General features: G+C 43.9%; 1 protein-coding gene across 8 annotated transcripts in view; it reads right to left on the bottom strand.

Moving 5' to 3' along the window:
- The window catches only part of LOC135905678 (kinesin-like protein KIF26B), a 760,359-nt gene that overhangs the window by 624,365 nt on the left and 120,749 nt on the right, over positions 1–15,245 (bottom strand). For 2 of the 8 annotated variants that reach the window (XM_070521911.1, XM_070521910.1), the window contains exon 2: positions 2,111–2,159. The exons of the other annotated variants lie outside the window; for them this stretch is intronic. The gene's annotated coding sequence lies outside the window, so the exon portion shown is untranslated. The remainder of the gene's footprint in view (positions 1–2,110; positions 2,160–15,245) is intronic. 8 annotated transcript variants of the gene reach the window in all.

Below are 15,245 nucleotides of genomic sequence, written 5' to 3'. Positions count from 1 at the left end.
GTGCGCTACAGTCAATTATGCCGCAGGATTATATGGTAGTGTACTCTATTTAAAAGTGTTTCGTTTCTCTATGATTACATAACATACGTGGTTGGTCCCAAAACCTTTCGCAGTTAGTAAGCAAGGAGGTGGGAGGGTTGGCAGGGGTGCTGCTCTCTCCTCTCTAAAGAACCCGGTTGACCTCTTGCACACCTCTAGTACGAGCCCGACTGCTGTGTGACAAGGCAGAAGTTGATGCATGTACTATTTGCGGCACCGATTTCGAATCCTTGTCCAAATGAAAATTCACCAACAGACAGAACAAAGGATTAATGACAAGTTCTTTTTAAACTCGGCAAGAATAGGGCGAACATTTAAACAATATTACAAAAGGCTTATGGGAAGGATGCGTGAAGAAATATCTGTGTTTATGTCGGTCCGTCGTTTTTTTGGAACGAGCGTGATGACCCCGAGGGTGATGCGAAATCATGATTACCCTCGACCCCGTGGTCAGATGGGAACATGTGGGCTCTGTTATGTTCAGTGATCACTCCATGATACGTAGAAATATATGAGACCCACTTGGTTTGGTAAAGTCGTATGTTCATCAAATGCTCACTGAAAATTTGGAAATTAAGAAGGTTTCCGCCATGAGGACGCTGAAACTGTTCATTTCACGGGAAACGTTGTGACGAAAACAATGCTGGAATGATTGGAAGACTGCCCACGACATCGATAAATTCTTCTACAGGACCTTAAACCGCGACAAAACTCGGATTTATTATTCGGACGTCGAGCTGAAGTCGCATAGCAAGGCGTTGAAAGAAAGATGAATGAAGCCCAGCCCCGTCCCCAGAAGCGCGGAAGTACAAAGCAAAAATCAGCCGTGTTGATCGCGTTCTTTTACTGCAGTAGAATTGTGCACCAAGTATCTGTAACTGAAGGTACAACTTGTCAAGGCAGATTTCCGGGTGCAGGTCTCGAAGTGTTTGACAGATTGTGTGCGCCCAATGTGAGCAAGCTTTGCGAAAGTGAGGCGCTGGATCATGCACCAAAATATTGACAGGTACACTTACTTATCTTTCTTTGTTTATTCCTTTTCACCGACTAACACATGTTAAGCGTTGTCACTCACCTCAGGACGCGCCTTTATGTATTGGAAGTTTCTCGAATGGTATGGATGGTTCTATCCACCGAACTTTGTTAACCTACTGTATTCGCAACGCGAATTGTGCAGTGCTTTCAGGAAGGCATACGGGCACCACCGTTTGCGCTCGAACCTTCGACGAGTCATGTATGAAGGCAGGCGCACTTGACCCGCAGCTCAGGTTTTTTACGACCCTTGACATTGATTGCCATTCTCATTGTGTTTGAGTATTACTGGTATTGCTGGGCACAGATCCGCCCATTAAAGAGGTAAATTTTAACCCTCACTTGTGGCATTGCGTCCTTCTTCACCATCGATACAACGTGACTATACTTTCCCTGCGCAGACTGCATTGAGAGAGCGTGAGTTTCTTGCACACAGTTATATTTCTGTGCTGGAACACCCTTGCTGAAACGGCACATTTACCTTCCTGCAACTTTTTCTTTTGTTCCGCCAAGTGCAAACCAGTTTTAGTTGTGACGAAAATGCAAATGCAAATGATAATTATTCTGTAGAGTTTTACGGAAGGGGGATTCCAAGGCTGCTCCCAGCAATGGAATAAAATGAACTCGCTGTAGTTTGTATAATCGGGAGATTTTCGAAGACCACATTGATGTACATTACCACTTCACAAGTTCTCTTTTTCTAAACCTGCATACACGAACATTTCACACAGGCATCGTATTTCGGTTGCGTTACTACTACGAAAGAAATTGAATAATTTGTGAACTAAGGTGTGTTTGTGCACCGTAGCTTGTTTTCAACGGCCTCAGCCCCAAAGAAATCTAGCAATGGCATGGAAGAAACAATTTCCTGCAAATGTACATAACCAATCACAAAATAATCGTGTTAGAAAGCAATTATAGCTCATTATTGTTGTATTCGCCGTATTTAAAATGTACATCTTAATCATAACATTCCAGAAGGTCCAGAGTCTGATATCTCGTAGGTAACCGACTTTGTTCACATCAAACGAGTACTCACATGACGTTTTCGATGCGTCAATTTCTAGCCTTAGATTAAGGGATAAACCCTGAAAAGACAAAAATGCACCGTCAGGCACCAGAACACCCTCAATAGCTTACTACAATAATAGTTTCTTCAAACTAGTTTTATTTTCGGTAACTCGGTGATAGATGCGTCATGAGCTCATGATACCTAGCCATATTGCTATGCAACATGGGCAGATTTCTCTTTGTGTCATGAAACCTTAATCTAAATAACGCTAGCGCTAATGCCTCCTGTTTGGGACTCCCATCAGTATCAAAGTAAAATATAAAATCACTGTTTCCTAATTTTCCATCTTCCTAAGCGGCATACTTTTGAGCGAGAAAAAGTGTGTATTGGTGTTTATCTGCTCTCGAAAATTTGGCAACGTTCCACACATTTTGACAATACCTCACGCAAACCCTTGCTAGGCTCTTTTGTTACTTTTGATCTATGGGTCTAGACAATGCTTGCAGAAGTCCTCGAAGTTAGTAAATTAGCAAGCCTCCTTTCTAGATAATGCTTGGTCGAAAACTAAAGTGAAATACATATTATTTTTACAATTGCTTGTAATATATTAGTGTGATAATACTACTACAAATATCAACCATACGCGACAGGCACCCTGTTACACGTACTACAACGTCACAGCTGACACCGAAACACCCATGGTTTGAGTTTACGACTTTTACTCTGATTGTACGTCAATTTCGGGCCAGCAGTTTCAGCACGAAGTCCAGCACGGATCGTTAGGCAGGGAAAAGAGGACGCCAGATGCCTTCACATTTATAGGATCTAGAGTTATTTACGCCAAGTTTCATGCAAATACTTGCCAAAATGAGCACCGATTGCCCGTGAGACTATGAGTTATATGCACCTCTATAAGAGTTTGCGAGATAACCAAATCATGGAGTTTTCTTTTTGCCCAAATAATTTTCCTGTGATGGTTTAGCTACAATAGGAAGTATTAGTGCTAATCGGATTTGTCTATTCCCTTTGCTTATGGATTCGTGTATTCTGTGTTGATTTATTTGTGACGCTTCACTTTTTTTTAATTTTCAGGAAATCATTTTTTTTAAACGCGACAATTCAACATATTTCTGCACACGCGAGTAGCCAAAGCAAATCGAAACATTGTACCTTTAAGCTATGATGCAAAGCATTTTGTCAAAATAATGCATTGCAAAGCCTCAAAACTGTCTCAAACTGTTCTCAAAATATAGGCAACTGTTTGTTACACATCACCCCCACGCAAGCTGAAACGCAGCTGTCGTCGAAATTGGCAACAACGTTCTCTCTCATAATTTTCTTTAATCAAACTCTACAAGCGAAAGTGCACCAGGGTACAGTTTTTTACAACTTTTTCGACAGTCGTACGGAGCAGCGACAGCGGCGACTTCCAAGGAAATAAAGATCTTGCACTGGCAAGGCGAGGTGAGATATTTCGCGCCTGATGCATGTCATTCCACTGCCATTTGCAAATGACGGTATACTCCGATTGCCGAGTCTCATGTATCCTAGGATCGTCCTGCCATTTGGGAGACTAGCCTCCGAGAGGGCAAGCATTGGTAAGGAGATGTCTCCAATGAAATGGCTAAATTTGCACAAACGCGCCAATATACCGGCGGAGTCCCATTACATTACTAAAAGGAAGCTTTAGCTCGTGCCCAACTCAGACGCGGCCTATTCAAATACATGTATAATGCACAAGGGCTTTTGTGAGATAACTCCTGGATCGATTTTGATTACTTTGCTGCAGTTGAGAGGGAAAGTTAAATTATAGGACTACTGCAAGCGTATTTTCAATTTAGGGCTTGAGTGTTGCTAAACAAATTTTTTAAATTCGAAAGTTCGAAAATGGAAGCACGAAGTTTAGAAATTCAAAGCCCTGCATCAAGGACATATATCACAGATCTGTAAACGGCATCCATTATATCGTTGAAAGCGGACAAATTCTGTACGTCAATTTATATCTTAATTGAATTTGTCAAGTTGTGTACCGGGGTCCTGCAAAAGCTGTATTTCCATATTACAATTTTTTTCTAGATTCTTGTGTCCCATATCAGTTTTGACCGCTTTAGATTTACTATTGGATGATAATCACAGAATTGTGATGTCGTTAATTGCTGAGTTACAGAGTTGTAAACTCGATAGTTTCGATTTCTGAAAATATTTAAATATTGCAAATATTTTTTGAAAAATTGATATCTAAATCGAAAATTTCAAACCAACAGTCGCTAGATTTTATGTTTTCCTTTTAAATACAACAAACCTCGTCAATATTGGTGCGATGTTTGCCGCAAAATACGAATTCTCCTTTTACATGTATTTTCATAAGGAGCACCCGAGCTAAAGCTTCCTGTTAAGGGCACGTTTCAACGGCCGAATGGACCAGGTGGGCGAGAAATTACCATTATGCTACAGAATGTAAATAGACTCCGGTATTACTGACTCAAGAGTTAGTACTTCGTCCAGCATATCCTTCGTTGAACTCGCCAGCATCTTCGCGACGTGCGAGCCTAATGCTGTGAACAAAGCGTGTTTCATTTGTTGGTAGTTTTCATACTAAGTGCTTCCAAGTGGTCCTTGAGGCAGACTCACTGCGGCTGCATAGGAGCGCTGTTGGCAATCTTTTCGAACATGTTCTTCAGCGGCGTTGAATAGCTGCGTTGAATCAATGACTTCTTTTGTCAGTTTTAGACGTGGGTAATTAGATGCGTATTTTGTTTCCAAACAGCGTAGTTCTGGCTCGGTGGACGTGTTATTCTTTTTCGATGAAGCGCTTAGATCTTTTTGACCCAAGACAGACATGTTAGTCCTTAGCTGAGCAGCTGTCCATGCAGGACGTCGGCCATAACTAGATGAGTGGTCACCAACGCTGTTTGCACAAGCAAAATTGGCTTTATTTGCACACGTCTTCAAGTCAAGGAGACCGCACAGCGCTTGCATCTCTACTCCACACATCGGTACTTAGCTACATGTCCGAAGCGATGACACTAAGAACAGCGTGGTGGTGTCTGCACGTAGTACACAAGCTCATTTGTTGTGAAACTATGGTTAATCTTCTCCGGGCCGTCAGAATTTGGAGCAAATGTGAGAACAGAGTCAATGCGCCTTGACTCTCATTCAGATGATGAGTTTCGGACCCGACGGATGAATCTTCGCGCGTGGAATACTTCCTGCAGTCTCAGGTAGGTCAGAAGCTCTTCGGCGACGGTTATGTGTGCAATCTTCCTGTTACCTGTCCTCAAAACGCGCCGTTATAACCATGCTCCATGAAGCCAGCAACCAAAGAGCCCATCTAAGTCTGTTAATAGCTCTCCATCCGAGTACCACTTTGGAACTCCTGTAACGACGCACGTAATTTTCATATCACTGCGTGGGACACGTACTAATTGAAACAGAACGGCGCGGTTTTCACGGGGACAAGCAGGGAGATACGACACGGACGAGCGCTGACTTACAACTGAAGTTTGTTGCTTGGAACGAAGAATATATAACAACTCCAAGGAACAGAAGAAAGCAAAAAAAAACATACACTTATTCACAATTATACACGTGCCTTCATCCGCTCATACTAACTACTGAAGTGCCAGAAAAGGATGTTATCAAATTTTTTGATATCAAACTCAGATTAATGCAACATCACGCGTGTTGGTCTTACGAACCGGGATACAATACGGCATTGCTACCTTTTACGTAATCTCACTCTAAGCTCGTTAAACAGGCAGTGGCTATATCATGCTATCATAACCCGCTTAACAAATCAAGCACGCACTCCATGCAAGATAGTTTCATTCATCAACCAGATCATCTGGTAAAGGCTGGTTATCCCAAGCAGTTGCTAGTGTCAGTGTCAGAAACTCTCCTCAGTAGTTTGAGCAAAAAACAGAAAAGAACAAAGGGCAGATTCGACGACGGGAAAGGAAAAAGTAAAAACCACTCTAGTGCCTTATATTCATCATGTCTCCCATAGAATAAAAAAGATAGATAACAGAGCATGTGTGAAAGTAGTTTTCTAGGCGCCAGATAAGCTTGGGAAGATGTGCAAAATGGTTAATAATGATTTCGCTCAAAGAGAGTGCAACATCCAACATGAAAATGAATTCGTTTCATGTAAAGAGGGATAAACACGAACAGATATCACCCAATAAACGATGAACGCTCGCTGTCACAATGCTGACATGATTATAAGAACGCCGGCTGTAGGGAGCGAACGCGCCTGCGTCCGCTCATTTCAACGCGTAACTGAAACTCGTGATTACGCGACGTCCAGCTCTGGGCACACGGACACACAGTGTACTCGGCTCGTTCAGCATTTGAACCCGCCGGAGATTACCTCTAAGAGAAGGCACAGGCGGCGTGCTCGCTGCGCCGGGAGCACAACCTCGCACCGATACGACAGGGTTAGGAGAGGAGACGCGCACTCAACAACCCCCCTCCCCCCTACCAATCTAGCAAGGGCTTGATCACGGTACCGCACGCTAACATCCCTTCCCCTGGCTTAGCGGGTGACTGATCACGTGACCTAAGGAACCTCGCGCCATCGGCGACGACGACGGTGAAACTTTTCCATGGAGTACAAGTACAATTGCAATTGCAATTATAGTCGGAGATTCAAAAAGGAAAAAAGTGTGGTGAATGGCACCAGCTGCAGCAGCAACAAGAGAAAAAAAATGTATGAAACCAACCAACCAACCAACCAAACAAACAAACCAGAAAGCAAGGAAGCAAGCAATATGTTGTCTCCCTACGAAACCTGCGTAAGATTATGATTTTCACCCCATATTCAATCTTTTCTTCAAAAATTTAATGTGCCTTTCGTGCAGCTATTAAAGGATTTAGAGATTGCCCCGAATCTTTTCGCGCAATTTTTTCATTTAGTGAAGCTACGACGCAATCTGGAAGTTACACTGAAAAACATGCTTCAGGAAAATGGCCTGAGTACTGTGGTTCCTTGCGGTAAGGTGCTGGAATGAGAGGTCATATCCTGGCTCCATGCGCAGACGCACATACAGTCTCCGGTCCCTGAATAGCTAACTTCTGTTTTCGTTAAATATGGAGAAATAAGTTCGTGTATTGCTACAATTTTTCTGATGTTTGTCAGCGTTCATTGATACGCACGTGACGTGCAAAAGGTGCCGTAACATTGACTTTGTTGTTACATTTAGTGCCGTTCAATAAACATTCCTCCACTTATGAGGTGTCTCCTTTATGTGGCTACTCAAGAAGTTGAATAGACAATAGAACCGCTAGCATTACCATGACTGTAACCGTGCTGGTAAGGGCAATGTAACATTTCAAATAATTAAATGTTTGCACTTAAGAGCGTGCAGTCAACTAGGTAAGAACGATATATGAAATTATACAATATAAAAGGTATAGAGGCGCAGGAATACCGTGCGGATGCCCGTCACCGCTAGCAACGCATTCCAGCATTCAAACTGCCCGCTCACATCGGCATCCAGGAAATCGAAACCCGAAGTGAAGCGTTAATCTTCCGTCTAGCCGCTCGGTGTGCTACAGTCAATTGTGCCGCTGGGTTGTATGGTAGTGTACTCAATTTAATTGTAATCATAGCGAAACGATAGACATCACATACGAGGTTACTTCCACAACTTCGCGCAGAGTGTAAACAAGGAGATGGGCCAGTTGGCAGGGTTGCTGCTCACTCCGCTGTAAAGACCCCGATCGACCTCTAGTACACCTCTAACACGAGCCAGACTATTGTGTAACAAGGCAAAATTTTCTGCGTGCAGTATTTGCGCCACCAATTTCGAATCCTTGTCGAAATGAAAATTGACCAACAGACGGAACAAAGGATGAATGACACATTTTTTTTTTAAACTCGGCAAGCATAAGGCGGAAATTTATTCAATATTTAAAAAAGGCTTATGGGAAGGATGCGTTAAGAAATATCTGTGTTTAGGTCGGTCCGTCGTTTATGGAAAGTCCATGATGACCCCGAGGGTGAAGCGAAATCAGGATTACCCTCGACCTCGTGTTCAGATGAGAACATCGACCGTGTGTGTTCTCTTATGTTCATTGATCACTGAATGATAGAAGTCTATGAGACGCACTTGGTTTGCTAAAGTCGTATCTTCATCAAATTTTCACTGAAAATTTAGAAATTAAATGGTTTTCGACATGTGGATGCTGAAACTGCTCATGCCAGAGCAAAAGTGGCGACGTAAAGACTGCTGCATTGATTGGAAAACTGCAGACGACATTGATAGAGTGTTGTACAGGGACTTAATCGGCGACAAAACTGGCGTTTATGAAATGAACGTCGAGCTGAAGTGGTGTAGCAAGGTGTCTAGAAAGAAAGGTGAGTCAAGCCCGCCCCCCCCCCTCCCCCAGAAGCGCGGAAGTACAAGGCAAAAATCAACCTTGTTGATCGCGTTCTTTGTCTGCCGTAGAATTGTGCATCAAGAATACTTAACTGAAGGTGCACCTTGTCCAGCCAGATTTCTATGTGCAGGTGTCGGAGCGTCTGAGGGATTGTGTGTGCCCCGTGTGAGCAAACTTTTCGAAAGTGGGGCGCTGGATTCTGCACCGCAATGTTGACACGTGCGTTTACTTATCTTTCTCTCGCGATTGCTTCTTCAAAGACTAACAAATGTTAAGCGTTATCGCTCGGATCAGGATGCGCCTTTGTGTATCGGAAGTTTCTCGATTGTTATGGATGGTTATTTCTACCGAACCTCCTGTAACGTGATTGTATCCGCGACGAGAATTGTGCAGTGCTTTCTGGAAGGCACGCGGGCCCCAGCGATGTCACTGGAACCTCTCACGACTGATGTATGAGAACCCGCGCGCTTCAAGCCCTGCTCGGGTTTTTGACCCGCTGCTTGGCACAAACTCGCCAATGAAACAGGTAAATTGCAACACTCGCTTGTGACAATGCCACGTTCTTCACCGTCACCACCACGTGACAATACTGCCCCTGAGAAGACTACATTAAGAGAGCGTGAGTGTCTGGCCCACATTTCTGTTAGTGTGCTGGAACACCCTGCACAAATGCCGAATTTACCCTCCTGCGACAATTTGCTTTGTTCCCCCAAGTGTTTGCTGATACACCGAGGGGCAAATTCTGGAGTTGTGACGAAAAAAGTAGAAATGATACCAATGCTGTAGCTTTTAATAGAAGAAGAATTCCAAGAGTGCTTCCAGCAATGGAAGAAAAAGCGAAGTCAGTGTACCTTGTCTAATGGGGAGTATCTTAAAGATCATATTAGTGATCATTAAGATCTGGTAAATTTTTTTTCTAAACGTACATGCAGGAACATTTCAGACAAATTTATTGGTATCTCGGTTGGCTTTAGTATTACGAAATAAACTGAATAATCTGTGAACTAAAGCGCGGAAGTGTACCGTAGTTTAGTGTCAAGGGCCAGAGTGCCCAGTCAAATCTAGCAATGACATCGAACAAACAATATCTTGCACATGTACGCGACCATTAACAAAATGATCGTTTTGGAACGCAAGCATAGCTTATCATTCTTGTAATGGAGAATTCGGCGTGTTTAAAATGTACGTCTTAATCATAACATTCAAGAAGGTGCAGAGTCTCATATCTCGTAGGTAACTGACTTTGTTCACATCAAACGAGTACTCACATGACGTTTTGGACACGTCAATTATAAGTGTTAGATGAAGGTTAAAACCATCTAAAGACTGAAAAGTGCACCGTCAGGCACCAGAACAAGCTAAATAGCTTACTACAATATTAGTTCCCAATAAATATTATTAGTTTCGGTAACTCGGTCATGGGGTCGTCATGAGCTAATGATATCTAGCCATATTGCTATACAGCATCGGCAGATTTCTCTTTGTGTCTTGAATCCTTAATCTCAATAACGCTAGCTATAATGTTTGGTGCTTCGAGACTCACATTTGTACCAAAGTAAAATACAAAAACCCCTGTTTTCTAACTTTCCACGTTGCTAAGCGACATAGATTTGGGTCAGAAAAAGTGTGTAGTGGACTTTCTCTGCCCTCAAACATTTGGCAACGTTGGAAACATATTGACACTACCTTACGCATACCCTTGCTAGGTTCTCTTCTTACTTTTGCTCTATCGGTGTAGACAATGCATGCATAAATCCTAGAACTTCATTAATTAGCATACCCTCTTTCTAGACAATGCGCGTTTGGACACCTGGGTGTAATAATGTTTTTACAATTTCTTATAATTTATTACTGTGATAATATTACAACAAATATCAGCCTTAGGCAACAGACGCCGTGTAACACACGATAGAACGTCACAGCTGACACCAAAAGACCCATAGTTTGAGCTTACGAGTCTTCATCTGATTGTACGTAAATTTCGGGCCAGGAATTTCACTACCAAGTATAAGACGGATCGTTCAGCAGGGAATAGAGGACGGCCAATGGCATCACATTTATAGGCCATAAAGTTATTTACGCCACGTTACTTTTATTAGAATATAGTGCAAATATTTACCAAAAAGAGTGCCGATTACCCGTGAAACTGTGAATTTTATGCACCTCTATAAGAGCTCGCGCGATCACCAAATCATGGAGTTTACTGCAAAATAATTTCGCTGCCATGGTTTACCTACAACAGGAAGTATTAGGGCCAATTTGATTTGTCTAATCCCTTTGCTCATGCGTTCAGATATTCTGTGTTGATTTATATGTGACGCTTTACTTGTTTTTAAGCTTTTTGGATATCATTTCTTTACACGCTACAAAGCAACATATTTCTGTGCACGCGAGAAATCCATGGGAATCGAAACATTCTAACCTGCAGGTATGACGCAAAGCATTTTGTTAAAATAATGCATTGCAAGGCCTCAAAACTGTCTCAAGCTGGTATCAAAATATAAGCAGCTCTTATTGTTACCCATAGTCCCGACGCAAGTTAAAATGCAGCTCTCTTAGACACTGGCACTAAAGTTTTCTGTCATAAATTGTTATTCTAGGAAACTCAACAACCAAAAGCGCGCCAGGGGACAATTTTGTACAACTTCTTCGGCAGTCGCAGGGAGCGGCGACAACGGCAACTTCGAAGGAAATAGAAGAAAGGTCTCGCACTGGTAAGGCGACGAGGTATTTCGCACCTCATGTATATCATTGCGCTGTCATTTGCAAATGACGGCATACACGGATCGCCGTGTCTCATATATCCAGGGATCCTCTTGCCATTTGGGAGACCAGCCTCCGAGGGGGCTAGAATTGGTAATGGGATGTCTCCAACGAAAAGGGTAAATTTGCACAGACGCTGAAGAATACCGGTGTAGTTTCATTGCATAATTAAGGGCAGTTTTGAACGGTCGAATGGACCAGGTGGGCGAGAAATTACTACTATGCTACTAAGGGTACGTAGAAGTTGAGCAGGGTGCTACTGACTAAGGAGCCAGTACTTCTTCCAGCATATACTTCGTTGAACTCGCAGGCATCTTCGCGACGTGCGCGCATAGTGCTGTGAACAAAGCGCGTATCATCCGTTGGCAGTTTTCCTGCTAAGTGCTTCCAAGTGGTTCTTGAGGCAGACTCGCTGCGGCTGCATAGGAGCGCAGTTGGGACCCTTTCCAACATGTTCTTCAGCGGCGTTGACCAGTTGCGTTGGCTCAATGACTTCTTCCCTCGGCTTGAGACGCGGGAAATGAGATGCGCGTATTCTGTTTCCAAACAGCGTAGTTCTGGCTCGGTGGACGTATTCTTCTCGTTCCATGGTGCGTTTGCATCTTTTTGACCCGAGACAAACGTCTTATTCCTTCGCTGAGCAGCTGTAGGTGCAGGACATCTGCCATAACTAGATGGGTGGACGCCACCGCAGTTTGCACACACAAAATTGGCTTTACTTGCATACGTCTTAGTGTCAAGAAGACTCCACAGCGCTTACATCTCTGCTCCACACGTCAGTATTTATATACATGTCCGAAGCGATGGCACTAAAAACAGCGTGGTGGTGTCTGCACGTTGTCCGCAAGCTCGTGTCTCGTAATGTTGTGGTTAATCTTCTCCGGGCGCTCACAATATGGAGGAAATGTGCGAACTGAGTCAGTGCGCAGGTTTAGACCTGACGGATGACTTCACGCGTGGAATACTCCCTGTGGTCTCATGTACGTGAGAAGCACTCCGGTGACTGTCCTGCGTGCATACATTCCGTGTCCTGTCCTCAAAACCCACTGTCATACCCATCTTCCATCAAGCCAGCAACCAACTAGCGCATCTAAGTCTGCTAGTAGATCTTGATCCGAGTACCATTTTGGAACTCCTGTAACGGCGCATGTAATTGTCATATCACTGCGTCGGACACGTCATAATACGCCAACAAACTAATACAAGGATGAAACAGGGGACGTTACTTCTATTTGCTAATTGAAATAAACCAATTATAAATAATGGATCTGAAAGTAGATGGAAAAACAACTTCCTGCTGGTGGGGAACGATTCCACGTCTTCGCGTGTCAAGACGTGGAATCGCTACGACACTTGAAAAACTTCGAGTCGGCATCTGAATTCAGTTAGTTGTGAACCGGCGGAAGACCAGCACTTGGAAATGACTCGCAAAAGGCTTCTGAATATCTTGACTTGACAGCTTCTAGGTTCTTGCTTTCGTTGTGAAGGCTGGTTGTCTCAATGTTCAGTGGCTTCACCCGGATGTGACCAAGTAGTCTGTTGCCGTAATTTCTAACCACGAATAGTGGCAGTTCCAAATATCGCCCTTTGTTATTGACTCGCACCAGCGCTTCCCGATTACGACAATCACTTCCATTGTACAGGTTACCAGTTGCATATCTGAAACTTCCGATGTGATGCTCTTCGCAACTTGCAGTTTGTGAAATCTTCGTGGATTTTGAGAGAACAAAGTTTTCCTGAATCTACTTCCATGGGTACGCTTCGACCATCATTGCTTACAACAACAAATTTAGGACAATAACTGGCAACTAGGCTGATAATAAATAAATTGTCTTACTCACTATACACCGGGCTGTCGGCATCGTCGAGCTGATGATGACCTTGGTCGCTTTTCTTCGCACGGTACGCTTTGGTCAAGTACCCTTTTCTCGTACACCTAAAGCACCCTGCATTTTTAAGGTTGCAACGATACACAGTGTGTTTTACAAGGCATCGAAAACAACGGCTTTGTGCACGAGTACTTGGCGCTCCTTTGCCTTTATTCGTCCTTCCGATTTTCGTCGGTGGTATGCGGACTTCGCCACTATGTGGGGAACTTCTTGTCGACGCTTGCTCACAGCTCCCTTGCAGCTGTTTCTCCCGTCTCTGCCAAGTCGTAGGCCTCCTTGAACGTCAGGCTTTTTCTTCCGCCAACAGTCGTTGCTATGTAACATTGTCAAAGACCGCAACCAAAGATCAATCTATCCCTCAGAATCTCTTCTAAAAGGAAACATTCCTCGCCAAAGCGGCAGGTCTTCTCTGGCTTTCGCAAGGCGCTGAAGCCGTATGTAACAGATTCACCGTCGTTTTGGTCTCTCTGAGGAGACGTACTTGAAATATAGTTCCGATGGCTCGGGACTGACGTGCTCCTTCACGGCGGCAACCACGTCCTTATAGTAGACGTTCGGTGTTAGTTGAGGATTGACGGAGGTTGATATCAGGGTGTATGTTTATTATCCACGACAGCTCAGCAAAGCTGCCCACTTGTTGGTGTCCTCCTTCCGCTTACTGGCTGCATAACTCAATCTCCTCCACGTATTCTTCCTATAAATAATTGCTGGTCCGTCTTAACTCACCGACACGGCCACCGATAACATGTCATTGCCAGTAGGAGCAGAGCCGCAGGTTCTCTCATGCTCAATGCTACTGTTATATCTGATGCAGGAGAGAGACAGAGAAATACAAGACAGGAAAGGTAGGAAGGTTAACCAGACGTAATTCCGCTTTGCTACCCTGCACTGTGGAAGGGGGTATGGGGCTGAAAAGAGGAGAGAGAGAGAGCGAGTACAGTTCAGCGCACGGTGGAACGTTCGCACAGAGCAGAAATTCACTACTGCTGCAAGACTGGCTTATTCGATGAAATGCATTACCTTATACACAGTGGTGCCGTTGCTTGTCGAGGCGGTTGACGGGGAGTGATGCACTTGGGTGACGCGCTATCAGACACCAGATCGAGCTTAATATAGCAGAAGCAATAACCCCGTTAACATAACGTGATCGAGAAGATAGCTCTGGAAAAGACTTATTCGGTGATCAGCAGAATGAGGCAAGTGTATACATGTTTTACTCGAACATGACAGAATTCTGCTTTTAGATTACTTTAGAGTGAGCCTGTTTAATTCGCACCAGTGGATTAATCGAGATTGGCCGCACAGGTTAGCGCGACAGTCCTCGGTGCTCTGTGTCTTATACATTTTGATGTCGTCAGCGTTAAAAAAAATGAAGGATTCCAGATTTCCGAGAAACGTCATTGATGAAACTGAACAGATGCGGACATATAACACAGAACGTTGCAACGAGCACGAAAGACCACATGGGGCGAAAGAAGATTGCTCATTAACGTTGAAAAAGCACCACCTGTCGAGCATATAGCTGCGTCGTCAAGTTACAGTAGCAGCTTCAACACTGTACTGCTGAAGGTTCTCAAGGACTTGGGGAGGATAGGCGGCATCAAAGGCTTTGCTGAGGTAGCATTATACAGCATTGGCTTCTCCGTTTTACATGGATGCTGTCTAAACCTGTGTCATAAAGATGACGAGGTTGGTGAGCAATAAGCGGCCAGAGAGAACTAGATGCAAATATTGGAAAGCGCACATTTTTTTCTTTCACAAAAAATACAGTGCGAATAGCTAGGTCGAAAAGCTTGGAAATGAGGTAGACAAGACAAGTGGCTAATAGCTCACAACTTCTGCAGTGACACCGGATTTAATTAGAGGGAAAGCGCAAGCGATATTCCAAGCACCCAAAGAAAGTGCAAATATTCAGACAGGTACCAATGGTGGTTGCCTGAGCAGGTACAAAGATACTGCCATTAGTTTCGGTAATGGCGGGCGGGATGCCATCCGGGCCGCAGGTCAAAGATGTCGTCAGGTACCATAGGCATTCTCTGATAAGATTCTTGGAAAATGGCACCAACCTGCAATTTACAGCACAAGAGCGAGGTTGATGAACTGTGCTGTTAGCTCCTGTTTCATACGAG

Source organism: Dermacentor albipictus, chromosome 7 (assembly GCF_038994185.2).
Source record: "Dermacentor albipictus isolate Rhodes 1998 colony chromosome 7, USDA_Dalb.pri_finalv2, whole genome shotgun sequence".
NCBI lineage: Eukaryota > Metazoa > Arthropoda > Arachnida > Ixodida > Ixodidae > Dermacentor > Dermacentor albipictus.
The sequence above is the reverse complement of the archived record's forward strand: the minus strand, read 5'-3'. Positions and strand labels throughout refer to the sequence as shown.